The following is a 16,061-nucleotide window of genomic DNA, read 5'->3' as shown; positions in this document are numbered from 1 at the left end:
GCCTGTCTAATAGAAATGAATAGAATGAGCCCCACGAACAGTCAATGCACTTGCCCTGGGTCTCACCACAGAGTTGGGAAGCGCCCATGACCCAGGGCGGGGAGGCCACATGGTGCTGTTGGTCCTCAGAAACAAGCCTGGCCCAGCCCCGTGCGCCTCCCCACGAGGACACGCTTGGCACTGATGACGGCCAGAGCCCGGGACGAGAAGGACCTGGGGGCTTGGTCCCCAGAATGACGCCACAAAGTAGAGGAGGGGAGCCAGCAGCCCCCACACCGTGGTGCTGCCTCTGGGGAGGGGCAGGGTGACGGCTGGAAGCCCCAGCTGAGGAGCCAGCAGGCAAGCCAGGCTGTGTGGGCAGCTGAGAGCCACCTGTTTGGCTCAGAGAAGGGTGAAAGGAAGTCAAGCATAAAAAGACTGAGCCAGTCACCCAAGGGAACCTCGGAGGAGTGAAGACTGGCCCCCACGCGGTGCCCAGGGCAAGCTCCTTCCTGCCCTCTCGGCAGGGAGGCTCTGTACCTCCCTCCGCCAGCTCTGGCCGCTGTCTCTCTGCCACCACAGTCCCTAACCCAGCAATCCTGACAGGCTGTCTGAATATCTTCCATTAGTGCTAGCTCCCCAAATCAAGAAAGTCCCTGACAGACTGCAGTCACTCCCCGGGGCCCAGAGCCACAGTAACCACACAAACCGCACGCGTTCCCACCCCGCACACTCCCGCCCACCACACCGGCTCCAGCTCATCCTCTCAGCAGCTCCCCGAGGGCAGAAGAAGCTGGCCTAGACATCTGAGGGGACAGTTCCAGTGCCGCTGGCAAAGAAGCCTAAGAAAAGCAGGCAGGAAGCTGAACCCGAAGAAAAGGAAAATGGGGCCCCTAGGTTCCAGGGGCCTTCCCTGTCCACATTCCAGGCTGCAGGGCCAGGCTGGGCCAACCAGGAGAGCTCGCAGGAGGGAGACGCCAGGGAAGGAGACCCCACACACAGAGTCCCGGAGCGCCTTTGCCCAAGCAAACCCGGTCAGCCTCAGCGGCGGCTGGTTATCCCCTAAACCAAAGGGGAACCCTGGGGTCCTCACAAACCAGGATGGGCAAGGGAACGGGTGTCAGTTCCCAAGTGGCCCCCTTCTTTCAGACCAGAAACCACCCCCACACACACAAAACACCACCAAACATCTGATACTGATTTACTCAGGGGTGTCAGAGGGACGTCTGCAGTTAAAAAGCTGAGTCTGAGGAGAAGGTGCTCAACCTAAGGGAATCTGGAAATGGAAAAGGAAATGGCGAGTGGCACCAGAAGAAATGATCCATCAGAAGGTGGAGGACATGGATCTCTGACACAGGCCTTGCCAGTCCTCCCCTGCTCCCAGCTCCCGACCTCTCCAGTGCACAAGTTCCCCTAAGCGCTGTCCACAAGGCGGCCTGACCCTCTAAGTCACTGACCCCCCGATCCTTGGCTTTGGCTGCTGTTGGCCTGGCCTCACTCCGCAGCCATGAAGTCCCTCTCCCCTCTTCCTGGTAGCAGACCGGAAGGATATCCTGCCCTGGATCAGCCAAGGACACCAGACCCAGGAGGAGACCAAGGGTTCTGTCTCACCAAGGTCAAAGGGGAAACCCCACTGGGGATGTAGGGCCCTAAGAGGGAACTGGGAGATGAGATCCTCCCCTAGACGGCCTCCCAGTGTTCAGAATTCCCAGACCACAGGGATGGGGACACCAGGGAGGGCGCTGGGAAGTGGGCAGAGGTCCTGACGGTGCCCGATCGCAGGGGATCCCAGCTGGGACTCCCCTCCACCCGGTCACCCCCTACCTACCCCTGTCACAGTGGTGGCAGCTCCAGTGCCCAGGGTCTTACTGGTCCCACTTGAGCCTTAGGGCCTCAAAAGCCATGAGTGCAGCTGGAGGCGCTTTTCCTCCTGCTTTCTCTCTCCTCTCTCCACCCCAGCTCAAGATCCTCAGAAACCTTCCCCGGCCAGCTGTTTCAAACTGGCCTTACTTCTTTCACGCTCCGAGTGTTTCCTAAACATTCTGATGCTGTGTACTGACATGACATCAGGATGGGGGCACAAGAACAACACCTTTGTCTCAGGTGGTGTTACAACAACCGCTCTGCATCTCTGCATGTGGAGGGGTGAAGATGTCTTTCCTACGTAGGAAGTAACCTGGGGGTGGGGGAGTAGACGAGGAGCCCTGTCCGCTTCAGTGTTGCTCTGCACACGCCCTAATGCCTTTTTCCATCCCCAATGTCCCACTTTGCACGGGAAGATCCAAGGGAGACAGAGGCCAAGGTGACACCAGCACAGGGACTCAGCTGCCCACCCGTCTCAGCGAGGCACACGCACATCCCACCAGCCCCACCGTCATGGGGCCCGTGCCCACGTGCCCTTCGCCCAGGGTCTAGAATAGGGCAGCAACAGTCAGAGGCTGTTCTCAGCAGGATTAGCGGCATGCCTGCAGCTGGAAGAGAGAAGCCAGAACCTGACCACATGTGGAGGCACAATGGAGCTAACCATCCATAGCTACCTTGCTGAAACACCACTGCAATGCATGTAAACATCATTACAAATCTCTCAAATTAGTACCCCAAGGCTATGTCCCCTGTCCTGCCTGGAGTGAGGGTATCACACTTATTCCCGTGAAAACAAAGCGAAGGTTGCGGGGGGCAGGGGGGCTGTACTACAGGTTGACAGAGAGGAAGGCTAAGTGAATATGTGCGTGCATGTTTGCATGCTAAGTCATTTTGGTCATGTCCGATTATGTGCGACCCTATGGACTCTAGCCTGCCAGGCTCCTCTGTCCATGGGATTCTCCAGGCAAGAGTACTTGAGTGGGTTGCCATGTCCTCCTTCAGGACCTGACAGCTTCTACACACTCCTATAACACAGGACTCCTAAAGAAATAGTTATTACCATCTCCCTAAGTTATGGGCACTAATCAATCGAAGAGTTGTGTAACAATCTGATGCATGTTACTAACCTGGTGACTGACCACGCCATGAAGGTCACAGCCAGTGAATAAGGTCAGCAGTTACTCTTCAAGGACTCTAGCACACTACGGCAACAGCCGATACCCAAGTGTGACCCTAGCCTCGATCAGTGAATATAAGCATCAAAGAAACAGAAGGAAGGAAACAGACCTTTTCCTCACCCCCACCCTATCTGGCATTCTGTGCCAGGTATTGTCTTGTTTCATCCTTATAACAATCCTTAAATGTGCATATTATTATCCTTACTTTATGAAAACAGGAAAGGAATTGAGTAATTCGCCTAAGGTCACCCAAGTAGTAAAAGAGACTGAGTCAAATTGTTATGAATCAATTATACGTCAATAAGCAAATAAAAAAATAAAATTTAAAATAAATAAGTGAAAGCTAAACTGAATCTTGTTTGAGGCCAAAATTGTTTGAGGTCTTTTTCCCATTCTGTTATGAAGACCTAGGAATATCACATTTTACCAAATGTTCAAGTTGATATTGGTGACTATTCTGGTATACTCCTGTGCCAGGGAATCCTGGAGCTCTGGTCAGGTCATGCGTCCAGTAAGAAACCCTGTCTCTCCCCTTCCTTATCAGGCACTCAAGACTCCGCACACCGAGTCCCAGCCCAGTCCCCTGCATGCCCCCCAAAGCGCTGATGGTCATTAACCATTTTCCAGGGCCCCACGCTCTCCTACAAACTGTCAAGCACTCTAGAGTTTCTAGCAAGCACTCTAGAGCACTCCTTCCCTCATGCGAACGCCCTCTGGAGCACTCCTTCGCTCACGCGAGCGGCCTCTGGAGCACTCCTTCGCTCACGCGAGCGGCCTCTGGAACACTCCTTCACTCGGGCGCGCACCCTCTGGAGCAAGCACCCCTTCGCTCACACGAGTGCCCTCTGGAGCACTCCTTCGCTCACGCAAGCGCCCTCTGAAGCACTCCTTTGCTCATGAGTGTGCCCTCTGGAGCGAGCACTCCTTCCTTCACACGAGCGCCCTCTGGAGCACTCCTTCGCTCACGCGAGCACCCTCTGGAGCACTCCTGCGCCCACGCGAGCACCCTCTGGAGCACTCCTTCGCTCACGCGAGCGCCCTCTGGAGCACTCCTTCGCTCATGCAAGCGTCCTCTGGAGCACTCCGTCCCTCGTACCAGCACCGTTTGGAGCACTCCTTGCCTCGTGCGAGCTCCCTCTGAACACTCCTTCGCTCATGCGCGTGCCCTCTGGAGCACTCTGGCTTGCCCGAGTGCTCTTATGTTAGAGCCTTCTTTTCATCTCCTATGACGGAAAGTGACTTTGCTCTCTTTCAAATGTCTGTAAAAATTTTAATGCATCCCACTGTATTTATATTGTTTTGTATTACCCCACTGGTGATTAGAATAAAAATAACTTATCCATGTAGGTGGGGCTTCCCTGGTGGCGCAAAGGTAAAGAATCCGCCTGCTAATACAGGAGACGTGGGTTCGATCCCTCGGTCAGGAAGATCCCCTGGACTAGGAAATGGCAACCCACTCCAGTATTCATGCCTGGGAAATCCTACAGTCCATGGAGTCTCAAGAGTCAGACTCGACTTAGCGACTAAAAACAACAACAACAAACATCCATGTACATGGTTTATAACTACAAAGCTCTTTATAAATATAAGCCCATTAATCTTAAGGAAAAAATTACCTCCTATTTGTCTTTGTCTTCCCCACAATACTCAATACGACGCTTTACGCACGGGACAGAGTTGTTAAACACTGTGTTCTAAGGGTGCTCTGACCGACCTAGAGAAGAATTATCACTTTCCCGTTGTAGTATCAGGGATTCTGAAGCTGATAAGGAAGGCAAAATTGTAATTGATTTTTCCAGGTTGATACCCAATAGCATTTATTAGGTTCTCAGAATTCAAGTGTCCCCCCAGATATTAAGTACTCTAGTCTTGGTTTCTGTACTTTTTTAAGAAATGCTGCCTTGGGGCAACCATAGGACAACTGACTCATACTGAGCTTACAGAATTACCCCCTACATAAAGCTCACCTGTTCAGTTGAGGTTTTTGGAGTACAGTGTGGTTGCCCCAAGATCAGGGACCATGCTGAACTCAAGTTTATATTCTGAGGGTTTAGCACAAACCTGCTACTGTAAGATGATAAAATAACTGACCACCACCGTCTGCTGAGTCCTTGCCATGTCTCAGATGGTACTCCCGGTAATTCATTTTGTCTGTCTTCTTCCCTGTTGTGCACTCAGGTTCACCATGTGTATTCAATGCACAATGGGTGATGGATGAATAAAAGATAAAATGCAAGCTCCTCCAATGGTTCTGGCCAAATTAAACTACACCCCCTTAACCTCTTTCAGCACTTGTTTCACTCACCATTCCGCCCCAATGCCGACTCATTGTTCAGATCTCAGCTAACATTTCATTTCCACCAGGAATTCTGACCACCCTAAATGCCTCATTTACGAATTCTTTAAGCACCCCATACTATCGCCTACTCACTTGTCTGTGTTCTCCACCCAGCAGTAAGTTCTGGAAGGCTGTATGTGCTAGACACTGAAAGCACCTAAGGTCATTAGTATGCACTCAAAAAACATCTGTGAATGAACAGATGCGCTCTTTTTAAACAGTAACTGACAAGCTTTCTTCCCTCTGTGATCACGTCTTCACCCACAGACGACTTTAAGAACACTTGCCGCTGTCACCTGACTCTTGAGGAAGCCCCATTTCATTGAGAACCTGGGCCTCATTGACATTTTTTCCCCACAGGTCCCTCCAGTGCAGCAGAGAAAGAACCCAGGTCCTAGAGGTATCCTGACCTACATTCAGACTCTGGCTCTTTTCTCATTAGTTGTACAACCTTAATCTTGGTTTGAATCTAAACCTAAGCTGAACCTCAGTTCTCTCATCTGCAAAGGAGGATGGGACAATTTCATCATCTATTTCCTCCAAGGATGGCAGTGGGGGTTGGAATTAAGGTTTGAAAAGCTACAGGAAGACAGACACTCAGTGCTGGTGGCTATTCTTTTTTATCACGCTTTGCTTGGTATTTTTATTATGCCTTGCTTGGTATTTGAACTTTTTCTCAAATGGCTCCTTTTTGCCTTCCTTGTTGGGACCATCTATAATAGCATAACCAAAATTGCACTTCAGAGAACTGACAACCCTTTGGAGCCACTCTTTCAAAATCTCTTGTCAGGGAACTATATCCATCTTTTCTATTAATTAAAAAAAAAGAAAAAAAAATCTGTCTTCCTGAATTCTAAAGTGTAAATCTGACATCCTAGTTATAATATTTTTGGGGAAAATATAGTCGCCTTTTCCCAGGTGCCCATAATGTCCAACTTTCTAACAATCTCTCCATTTTGGGTCAGAATTAAATGAGTCCTCCAGTACACCTCGTACTTTAACTTCTTTTACCCTTTGGAAGACACAGGAGCGTGACAAGTCAGGAATGGGGCAGACACTCTGCTTTCAGAAACGTGGGGCCCTCAAGGTGTCTCAACCGTGGCCGGGCGCCATCAATCACTCCAATCTGGGTTTTAGGTTAATTTGGACCTGAGATGAGAAGAGCTCATATCTGTTTCTTCATCTGGCAAGGCAAACTGTACTATTTCCTCAAAATGGAATCTCCTCGGCTCTCTATTCCTTTCCCCTCACTCTGTGCCTTCTGGTTTGCTGTCAACAGTAGTAAGTAGACTAAGATAAAGAGAGAGAAAAACGTGGCAGGAGAGGATGCCTCCAGTTCAGCTCAGTCGCTCAGTCGTGTCTGACTCTTTGCGACCCCATGAACCACAGCACGCCAGGCCTCCCTGTCCATCACCAACTCCCGGAGTCCACCCAAACCCATGTCCATCGACTCGATGATGCCATCCAAGCATCTCATCCTCTGTCACCCCCTTCTCCTCCTGCCCTCAATCTTTCCCAGCATCAGGGGCTTTTCCAATGAGTCAGCTCTTCACATCAGGTGGCCAAAGTATTGGAGTTTCAGCTTCAACATCAGTCCTTCCAATGAACACCCAGGACTGATCTCCTTTAGGAGGGACTGGTTGGATCTCCTTGCAGTCCAAGGGACTCTCAAGAGTCTTGTCCAACACCACAGTTCAAAAGCATAGAGGATGCCCCCATGCAAGCTTTTTCCTGGTGGGCCTGGGGACCAGAGTGTGTGAGCAGCTCTCAGGACTGGCACCTACCTCCATGGTGGGCAGGATGCAGAAATAGAAGCTAACCTCTAAGACAGGATCCACGGGCCAAGATTTGGAATGAGGCATAAAACACAGTGGAAGAAACATCAAGGAGAAGAGAAGCCACCGCCCAGAAAACTAGTCTCGCACTAGGGTTGGCTGAGGTTAGCAGAGAAAGGTCCAGGATGAAGAGTGTTGAACAATGTTTTCAAGAAAGGCGAGTGGCAGGTGCGAACGTTAAGGAGGAAGGAAAAAAGTTTCCAAAGAGGCAAATGATTTTTGGTCTCTCGTTGAAACACTATGGAGCCTCTGCTAGGTGAGACTTCCTACAAGAAGTTCTCAAGAAGAGGAAGGACGAATTGCTAAAGATCCCTTGTCACAGATTCTATATTCTGCCCCAAGACTATTGGGACTGCTCTCCTCTTCCTCCTCCATACCTTGTGGGCTTCTTCCCCAAAGCTCAAAAGGTGTTCTGTGTCATTAATCTCTTTAACACTACGGAGATTTGAGGACAGTGAATTCCATCATCAATATTCTGAGAGAAGACAATTTCCCAGCAACGATAGGGTCAACTGATAGGTACATTCCAAACTGCTGAAAGATAGGTCCTTTCATTGGTAGTAAAATGATCTGTGGAACAAGTTCGCGTGACCTTGGAAGAGTCATTTCTTTGCAGAGAAATGACTTTCCAATTCTAAAACTATATGTGATCCTAGGAAATGCAAGAATTAAGGAGGTGCTTGCTGGACTAGGGTTGGGTGGAGGAAGTTTGTCCCCCAGGATCTCTGTCCTTGAGAAGTGAGTTATCTAAAGTATGTCCCAGTCTGGTAACATCTCACCGGCATTCAAATCAAGGAATCCAGTATGAATGAATACTGTAACTCTGCTGCTCCTTTCCCAGGACCCAACATCTCCCTGAGAGGGGCAACCAAGTTATGAGCACAGGGTCTGGAGAGGGAATGCCTGCTTCGAATCCTTCCTCTGTCTTTGACTAGCCAGCTGACATCAGTAAGTGTCAGCTACAATATTATTTGCCAGCTCAGTACTACCCTAACTATAGATAGCAGTCAGCCTTTGGGGGTGTATATATCCCCCTGATTCCCTAGAAATATCATTAAGTAGACTTTCCTTCTCTCCCAGTTCTCATTCTAGCAACCCTATTTAAAGAGAAATACCCAAAGAATAGTTACCTGGGCACTGTCACATTACTTTCCCTTAGCCAGAAAAGAAAGTTTCCAGAATATTCTCTATTTCATATCCCTTTCCTCCCCCCACCCCCCATCCCCACCAGCTTTCCCTTCCTCGTTAGTGAAACTAAACTCAGGATGTATAACCTACTTTTGTATAGCACTCTGCAGTTTTCAGAGTGCTTTTGCATACATGATTTTATTCAGTTCACGGTAAGCAGTGTTTTTCATCCTTAAAACAATCCTATGAGCCAAAGGTATTTTCCCCCATGTTTTGGATATACAAACTGAGTCTTAGGTTCATGAGTTGTTCATACTCACACAGCTAGGAAGCCAGGCCTCCTGACACTGAACCCACCCACTGTTTCTCTACTTCTCCGCACTATCACACCCAAGTTCACATCCTGGGAACATGAGCAGCCTGAAGTTTATGGCCAGTTACAAACCCCCAAAGGGAACAGAGTTCCCTCATTTTTATTCCTGTTGGCCAGCAGGGCTGTTCAGGTTGAATGACCACACACGTGAGGTATTTGCAAAATGTCAGGCCTAGGTGGGGTGGAGAAACCAGACAGAGGAGACCTAAGGCCCACAAGAACGTGGGGTATCTGCTAGAGCATTGTTACATCCTGGCCAAGGCTGCAGGTATTCCAGGTCACTGCACAGTCCAAAGGAGCACTCCAGGGAAAAGCCTGAGGATCCAGATAAACGGAGCCTCCCTCACCGATCTTTCCAGGAAGAGGGAAATGGACTTGCTCCCTTCTGGCCAGGGCTGAGAGTTTGGTCAGATTCAGACACACACACCCATGCACACTCAGCAGTAAATTCAGAGCTGCGGAAGTCAAACCTTGGGCTTGCCCAAAGGCCAAAGGGGAAGCAGCCACAGCTTCAGTCCAGGGCTCCGGCTCTGAGCCACCACCTCCTCAGACGCTGGCTGCCAGGCAGGGCTATAAAATGTGCCTCGACTTAATTTTTCCATGGACACAACCCCAGAGGGGACCGCCAGGCTCTGGAGGAGCTGCAATTCTGAAGCCTCATAACTTCTCTGTCCAGGGATGCACAGCTGGAGTCCGGGAGGGAGGAGTATAGGCGGATCAGGTTTGCCACCCCCTGGACCATTTCTCTTCCAGTATCTTCCTGAGGCCTTGTGTGGCAAGAAAGTAAGTTTTCATTCAGCGGCTGATACAGGGTTGGAATTCAGTGCAAATTACTTACATCTGCTTGGCCACAACCCACAGAGTCAGGTAGTTTAGACAGAGAAGGAGGGGCATGTTGGCCCACTTCTGGAAGCCTGGGTAGTTGTGTGCTAAGGAAGCTGGTGCCACGCTGGGACCAGCCACCCAGGGTACAAAATTCTCTAAAAGAACCGAGAAAAAAAACATCAGGGCAGCAGAGACAATAGAGATTCCATCGCAGCCAGGCTGGAGGGACTGGGAAGCCACAAAGACCCCACAAGGGGGTGGAGACCAAGAGAAAGGAGGTCGGCCTGAAGAGCGCGAGCAATGGCAGGGTTTTCACACGCGCCCCGCGGCCAACCAGGGTGTGTGCGCTAACCTCACACGTTAGTAACCTCTTCTCACAACCCGGGAGCCTGTCGAGCCCCTGGGCTTCCCACCCCACCCCACCCGGGCTTGGCAGGCTCCCCGGGGCTTCCTGCTGCTGCGATTGCTCCCCAACATCAAAGCCACCGCTGTCGGGAGCTGAAAACCAGAGACAAGTACAGGCCGGGGGAGCAGCACCTCCCCCCAAGGACCGGGAACTCCGGCATGAAGGCCCCTCTCCCTCTCCTAAGGTTTCCCCTTTTGCTGCAGTATCCTTATAAGGCAGAAGCCAATTTTCCTATCTGTCCGCATAAAAATGTATATCTATATATATTCCCTAGGCTAGATGCTGACTTTTCACCTACTGCAAGAGAAAGCATCACCCCACCACTCTCACTCCAGGGCAGGTTTTGCCTTTTATTTTCTCATCTTCAACAAACCAAAACACCAAAACCATTGGCTGATTCAGGGCGCCTTGCCACTGGGAGCCAGGAAGTGTGTTCAGAGGGAAAGGGGTGGGGAAGAGGGCGCCCGGGGTCCAAGACGCTCGGAGCCCCCAGGAGCGGGGAGGCGGCGGGGCCGCCCGCTCGGGTGCGGGGCCCGGAGCCCGGCGCCCACCGCCCCCGCGGCCCGCGCCCCGGGAACCCTCGGCTCCTTCCATTGTTGCACCTCGCCGCTGCCATGCTGCAGGGAGATTCCCCGACCTCCGTCCTCCCCACTCGGCGGGTGATCCGCAGGCGCGGGCCGGGGCGCCCGGCCGGGTGCGCGCCTTACCTGCGCCCACTGCGGTTTCCTGCGGTCGTGCACTCGGAGACCCGGGCTGCCGGCTCCGGGCGGCTCCGGCTGCGCACCGCCTCCTCCCGGCCGCTCCCTCCCGGGCAGCACGCGGCGGGCGGCGGGCGGCGGGCGGCGGGCCCCGGGCAGAGGGGAGGCAGAAGGTGCGCGAGGACCGGCTGGGGAGTCGGCTAAGCGGAGGGCGTGGGAGAGCCCGCGGGGTCCGGCTGGCCCGGGAGAGACAATAGCTGCAGCCGCGGGCTAGCGCGGGGAAGCCATCTCCCGGAGACCCCGCGCACTGCACGGCGGCGGAGGCTCGGCCGGATGCGGGCAGGGCGGGCAGCCGCAGGCCGCGGCCCCAGCCCGCAGCGCCCGTAGCGCGGAGGAGGGCGGGCCTCGAGCCCGGCCGCCCGCCCCTCCCGCTCGGCTCCCCGCCTCCCCGGCCTTTGCGCGCTGGGAGGGAAAAGCAAGGCGTCGAGTCGTGCTTCGGGAACCAGGGGCCGAGATCTCCACTCCCCACTCGTGTGAGGGTGTTTGCAGATGGCTTCCCCTGCTGGGACCCTTTTGCTGTGTGCCAGAAGAATGCCAGATCATTCTACTGGAAATGACAGAGTTTTGAGGTCCGGGTATCGGTGGGTGGAATTTCCCCCCCATCATTAACAGAGCGATGCCCTAGAGAGTCCCTACCTTGAGGGCGGAGGAGACGGCGGGGGGAAGCTGTCTCTGCCTTTTGCACTTTTCTGCTTCATTGGTTTTTCGGTTCGCCCTAGTGGGTCGTGTGACCCGAGCCCCGTTAAATAGCAGTCTACACCCTGAGGGGGAAGGGTGGTGGTTGATCCTCCAGCGCAACCAGCGCAGGGGGAAAATCTTTTATACATTACGTTACGTTTAAAATTTTGACTCAGTACCTTTGTTTGAGCAGTGGTCTCTAGAAGAATTTTCCGAAGGCCTCCACCCAAAGAAACCCATAGTTGGCCCGCCCCTCATTTGCATTTTGTTTGCATAATAACGAAACCCTCTGATCTCAAAGTACATTTTCCTCAAAACTTGAATCTTGCTCTCCACCAGGGTCCTCCTCCTTTCTTCCTTGCCAGACTACGATCAGCACCTGATTCTCAGCACCCCTCCCCTGCCGTCCCCTTTAGGGCTCAGTACTCCCATCCTGAGGTCAGAGGCCCAGGACTCCCCTGCCAGGGTTCTCAGGGAAACATCTGCAAACCCGTGCTTTCTCTGGTCCCAAAGATATGTTTGTTAAAATGCTACTCTTACAGTCTATTTGGGGTTCACTGGAGTTTTGTGGGGTTTTTTTAAGGGTGTCAGAAAGGCCTTTTAAAAAAAGACAAGGGGCGTTTTAAAATTTCCACATTAATATGAAACTTCAAGATATCCAACATGTCTTAGATTCATAGGCTTATAGAAATGGAAGACTTTAGAGCTCAAAGGAGGATAACTCTTGGGGAAGGAAATTTGAATAACCAGATGAAGTCCTAAGTAGAGGGAGAAAGCAATGTAAAAAGTGAGATCATGATTTGGAGGTTCTTGCCTGGAAAATCCCATGGATGGAGAAGCCTGGTAGGCTACAGTTCATGGGGTTGCAAAGAGTTGGACACAACTGAGTGACTTCACTTGGGATATTGTTTTGTTCTCATATAAGGTGAAATCTGGGCCAGTGCAAAGAACCATTAATTGCAGGCAACCTTGAGTGAGACAATGGGAGGAGAAGCTCATGAAAGAAGGGACAAAGGCTTGTGTTTGTTTTCTACTCACTGCACTGTGCCCTTGGGTAGTCCACTTCACCCTCTTGGCATCAATAGTTCTATCAGCTTGGCTTCCCACTCAGGCCTGTTGTGAAGATCAAAGGAAAGAATGTAATGGACCATTTTGATGACCACAGCCTGTTCTGTACATATATATGTTCTGTACATATAGCGTATGTATGATGCTATTCCTAATGCTCAAGAGCCTCGGGGAATCCAAACATGCGTTCATTCACTCATTCACTACTTGATCACAATACAAATTTATGACAGCTTGCTGTGTGCCTGTCATCAAGTTAAGCTCAGAAGCCTGAAAGAACAGAGTAGTATGGGGCTGTCAGTGGTCCAGTGTTGCTGGAGTGAAGAGCTAACAGGAGATAGGCCTGCCTGCGTTGCTGGGCTGAGGATCACATTAAAGGCTTTTTACTGCATCTTGGTAGGGAGAAAATTCTGCGTTATAAAAGAAACCAGGCATGTCAAAAAGTTTAGGTTTAGCCCTGTAGGCAACAGAGAACCCAGGGAGTACACTGGGAGTGATGTCATATCATAGGTGATGTGGCCTATTACGGAGGATTTGCAATACATACGGCATGTCTTCCCTTTGCCCCTGCAGACCCACTCTGGGCCCTCTGGTCTCCTAGAAGGGGTGGGCCAGTGGGGAGCCTCCTCAGAAGAGCGGGAGGAGGGAGGTCAAAGAGGTCTGGACATTTCTTCCTTGGGCTCCTTCTCTTTGGGATCACTGTGGGCTGGCTGCCACGCTCAACAAAGTTTCCTCCAGGTGTTTCCCCTTCCCTCTCAGCTCCTTTCCCTCCCTCTCCCTTCCCCTCTTCTCTCCTCATTTAGAGAATCGCTCACTCCCTTCCTTCGACTTGCAAGCCAAGAAGTGGAAACTCTTCAAACTGGAGTGTGCCATTTGCACACTTAGGAGTACTGGCTGGGAACTCAGGGGAGGCCATGGCTACATTCAGGGTGGAAGGGCAGAGAATCTCGAAGCAGGGACAGAAGGGCGGGATGGGAGGGAAGGACAGATACAAGAGAGTCAGGCAGTCAAGTCAATAATACTTGGTACTGTACTGATTTAGGGATCATCAGTGAGGGGGAAGAGTGCAGAATTACTCCCCACCTGATGCCTTAGGAATTGGGGGCAAGTGGGTCCATTTGCTAAGTGAGGGACTGTAGTATGACAGGGCCCGGGTATTGGGGGCGCAATCATGACTCTGATTTTGGACGTTAAATTAAATTTGGACTTGCAGTGTCTCTGGAATGTTCGGGTGGGGGTGTCTAGTAGACTTTAGATTTATGAAACTAAATTGAAAGTAAAGGCATGGACAAGTGGTTTCAGTTTTGGACTCTTCCATTCATAGATGATAAACAAAGTTACATATGTGACATCACCCAAGTGGACAAATATAGCAAAGAAGAGGCCTGAATGGGAGGAAGAACTGAGACGCCAGAGTGTCAGAAAGGAGGAGGAGAGAAAGTGTCAGGAAAGAGGGATGGAAACACAAGTGTGGCCTAGACATTCAGGAGGGCAGGGCTGGAAATGCCTTTTGGATTGACAAGAAGTCAGGGAATTCTGGATGCTAGAGGGATTTCTTGAGTTGTTAGCCTTTCTGTCATAGAGAGGAGGGTGGTGGGAGAGAGCTTGAAGAGCCCACCAGAAACCCAGGCTGCTCTCAGTTTGGAGTTATTGGGCCAAAATCACAAAAGGAAACTTCAGAACAACTCCTCTGTACCATGTATCTCTGCACCTTATAATGGTCTCAACTCAAAGACTACAGTGATGGTGAAGCACCGGGTCTCTGAGTAGGTACATTAGGCATTGGTTTGGGCACCCATTTCTTCCTCCACAACTTTCTAGCTCTGACAGAGTTGATGGAAATTTTCAAAGACCAATGAGTCTGATGAGTAGAAGAGCAAAGAGCATGTGTTTAATAATTAGCGGGGAAATTTCACTTTGAGAATCTGTGAGTTTAGATTGCCCTCCAGTGGGAGAATTAAGTTCAACAGTCAATGTGAGTGAGAAACTTGGTAGCACTCCAGGAAGATTTCATGCTTAAAAAGGAGAAAGCTCTACTGATGGTATTTTGTAACCCAAAATAGAAAAAGCAGATTCAGTTCATGCTACTTCAGATGGGACTTTACAATGTTAACAAGTCAAACTTTCAATTTGACTTTCAAACTTTGCTGTTGCCTATATGATAAAATTATTCTCGTCTAGCCTGAAATAAATCCCGTCAGCTGTCTCCAATCCCACACTTTTCCTGTCTACCTCCCTTTATTACAGCCAGATTAATTTATTCACCATCCCTAAAACACAATTTTCATTTCTCATTTTCCTTCCAGACTTACTGTTTTCTTCCCACTGTGCCTATCTCGTTGCTGTGGAAATAGTAGGTGCTCAATAAGCAATTCATGAGTTAGTCTATTTAAACAGCTGGTTTATTATCCTGGAGGAAAGGCAATACGATGTAAGGAATGAAGCCATTGGGCAGGAGAAAAAAAAAAACTTTATGTTTTCTTCTTTAGGGACACTGGACAGCTACTATTTCCCTTCCTTAAAAAAAAAAATAGAAGTTAGGTATAATACATTTTCACTTCTCATTCAAACAGAGCAAAAAGTTTTTCCTTATTTCACACATGAGTGCTCAAGAAATATCTGAATAGATAAATGTCTGTCTGGCTCACTAGAGTTTCCTCTGCATACCTCTGACAGTTAACTTGTTGAAACTTAACTCTGATTCTGTTTTCCTTGCTGAAAACTCAAGGACCCCTTGCCCTCATTTTGTACACCCTTTCTGTCCATTCTCATCTCCTGTTCTTCTTGTACTTGAATTCTTATTACTGAATTTATTACTTTGTTAAAATTAATTGCTTAACTGTCTGTCTTCTTTCCTAGACTGCCAGGTCCTATATATCTCTGACTTTCATCACAGAACCTAAACCATAATATCAATAGATGATCAATAAATGTTTGTACAATTACATTATTCCTCCTGTTTGTTGCATTTTGAGTCTTCCTTCTAATCTTATTCCCCGCAGAAAACATAATGAGAGTGGTAAAAATTTTATATTTAGAAAGTGTCTTACAGGTCATCTAATCAATTTTCCTCATTTTGTAGGGAAATTGGAAAGGATGTGGAAACTCAGGCTTGTTTAGGATCACACAGTTTGTTTGCCTTTGTTTTTAAAGAATCAGCAATTGTAGGAAACAAACTCCTACAACTGAGGCTGGGCAATTTTGTTCATTGTGTCAGAAGTCTCAGGTTCCCAGAAACAAAAACGCACCCCCTTATCAGTCTTGAAATTTCATAATCCTGTTTTCCTCACCCTATGCGTCATGGTTGATGAAGTTGATTTTAGGAAAAGCCAGGCTGATCTGGAGATTTTTATTCTTAATAATTTATGTCGCTTTCACTGGTACACACTAATACTGCTTTAGAAGGATCCACCTTGGGAGTCTGATTTGAAAACTGCAGCTTGTCTGGAAGAGGGAGAAAGGGAAAAATTCAATCAAAATCTAAATTAAAGGTCTAACCTCCCTTTCTCTCAATCTATATTCAGATCCACCTTTCCACAGTCACTTCTCTTTTCCTATATTAGCTCCTCTATTTATGAGTCAAATGTATCTTTCCTTCTTTTGTGCTAAGGAATGCCTGTTTAACAGCTATA

General features: G+C 49.7%; 1 protein-coding gene and 1 non-coding gene across 3 annotated transcripts in view; both read right to left on the bottom strand.

The window, feature by feature from the left end:
* Window positions 1–11,025, bottom strand: part of PIK3C2B (phosphatidylinositol-4-phosphate 3-kinase catalytic subunit type 2 beta) — a 66,738-nt gene extending 55,713 nt beyond the window's left edge. For both annotated transcript variants that reach the window (XM_043484690.1, XM_043484691.1), the window contains exon 1: window positions 10,633–11,025. The gene's annotated coding sequence lies outside the window, so the exon portion shown is untranslated. The remainder of the gene's footprint in view (window positions 1–10,632) is intronic.
* On the bottom strand, window positions 2,957–3,086 carry LOC122452644. Its single transcript, XR_006272802.1, has one exon. It is a non-coding gene; the product is annotated as a small nucleolar RNA SNORA3/SNORA45 family (small nucleolar RNA).
* Window positions 11,026–16,061: the final 5,036 nt, after the last annotated feature.

Source organism: Cervus canadensis, chromosome 13 (genome assembly GCF_019320065.1).
Source record: "Cervus canadensis isolate Bull #8, Minnesota chromosome 13, ASM1932006v1, whole genome shotgun sequence".
NCBI lineage: Eukaryota > Metazoa > Chordata > Mammalia > Artiodactyla > Cervidae > Cervus > Cervus canadensis.
This window is presented reverse-complemented; position numbering and strand designations above follow the sequence as displayed.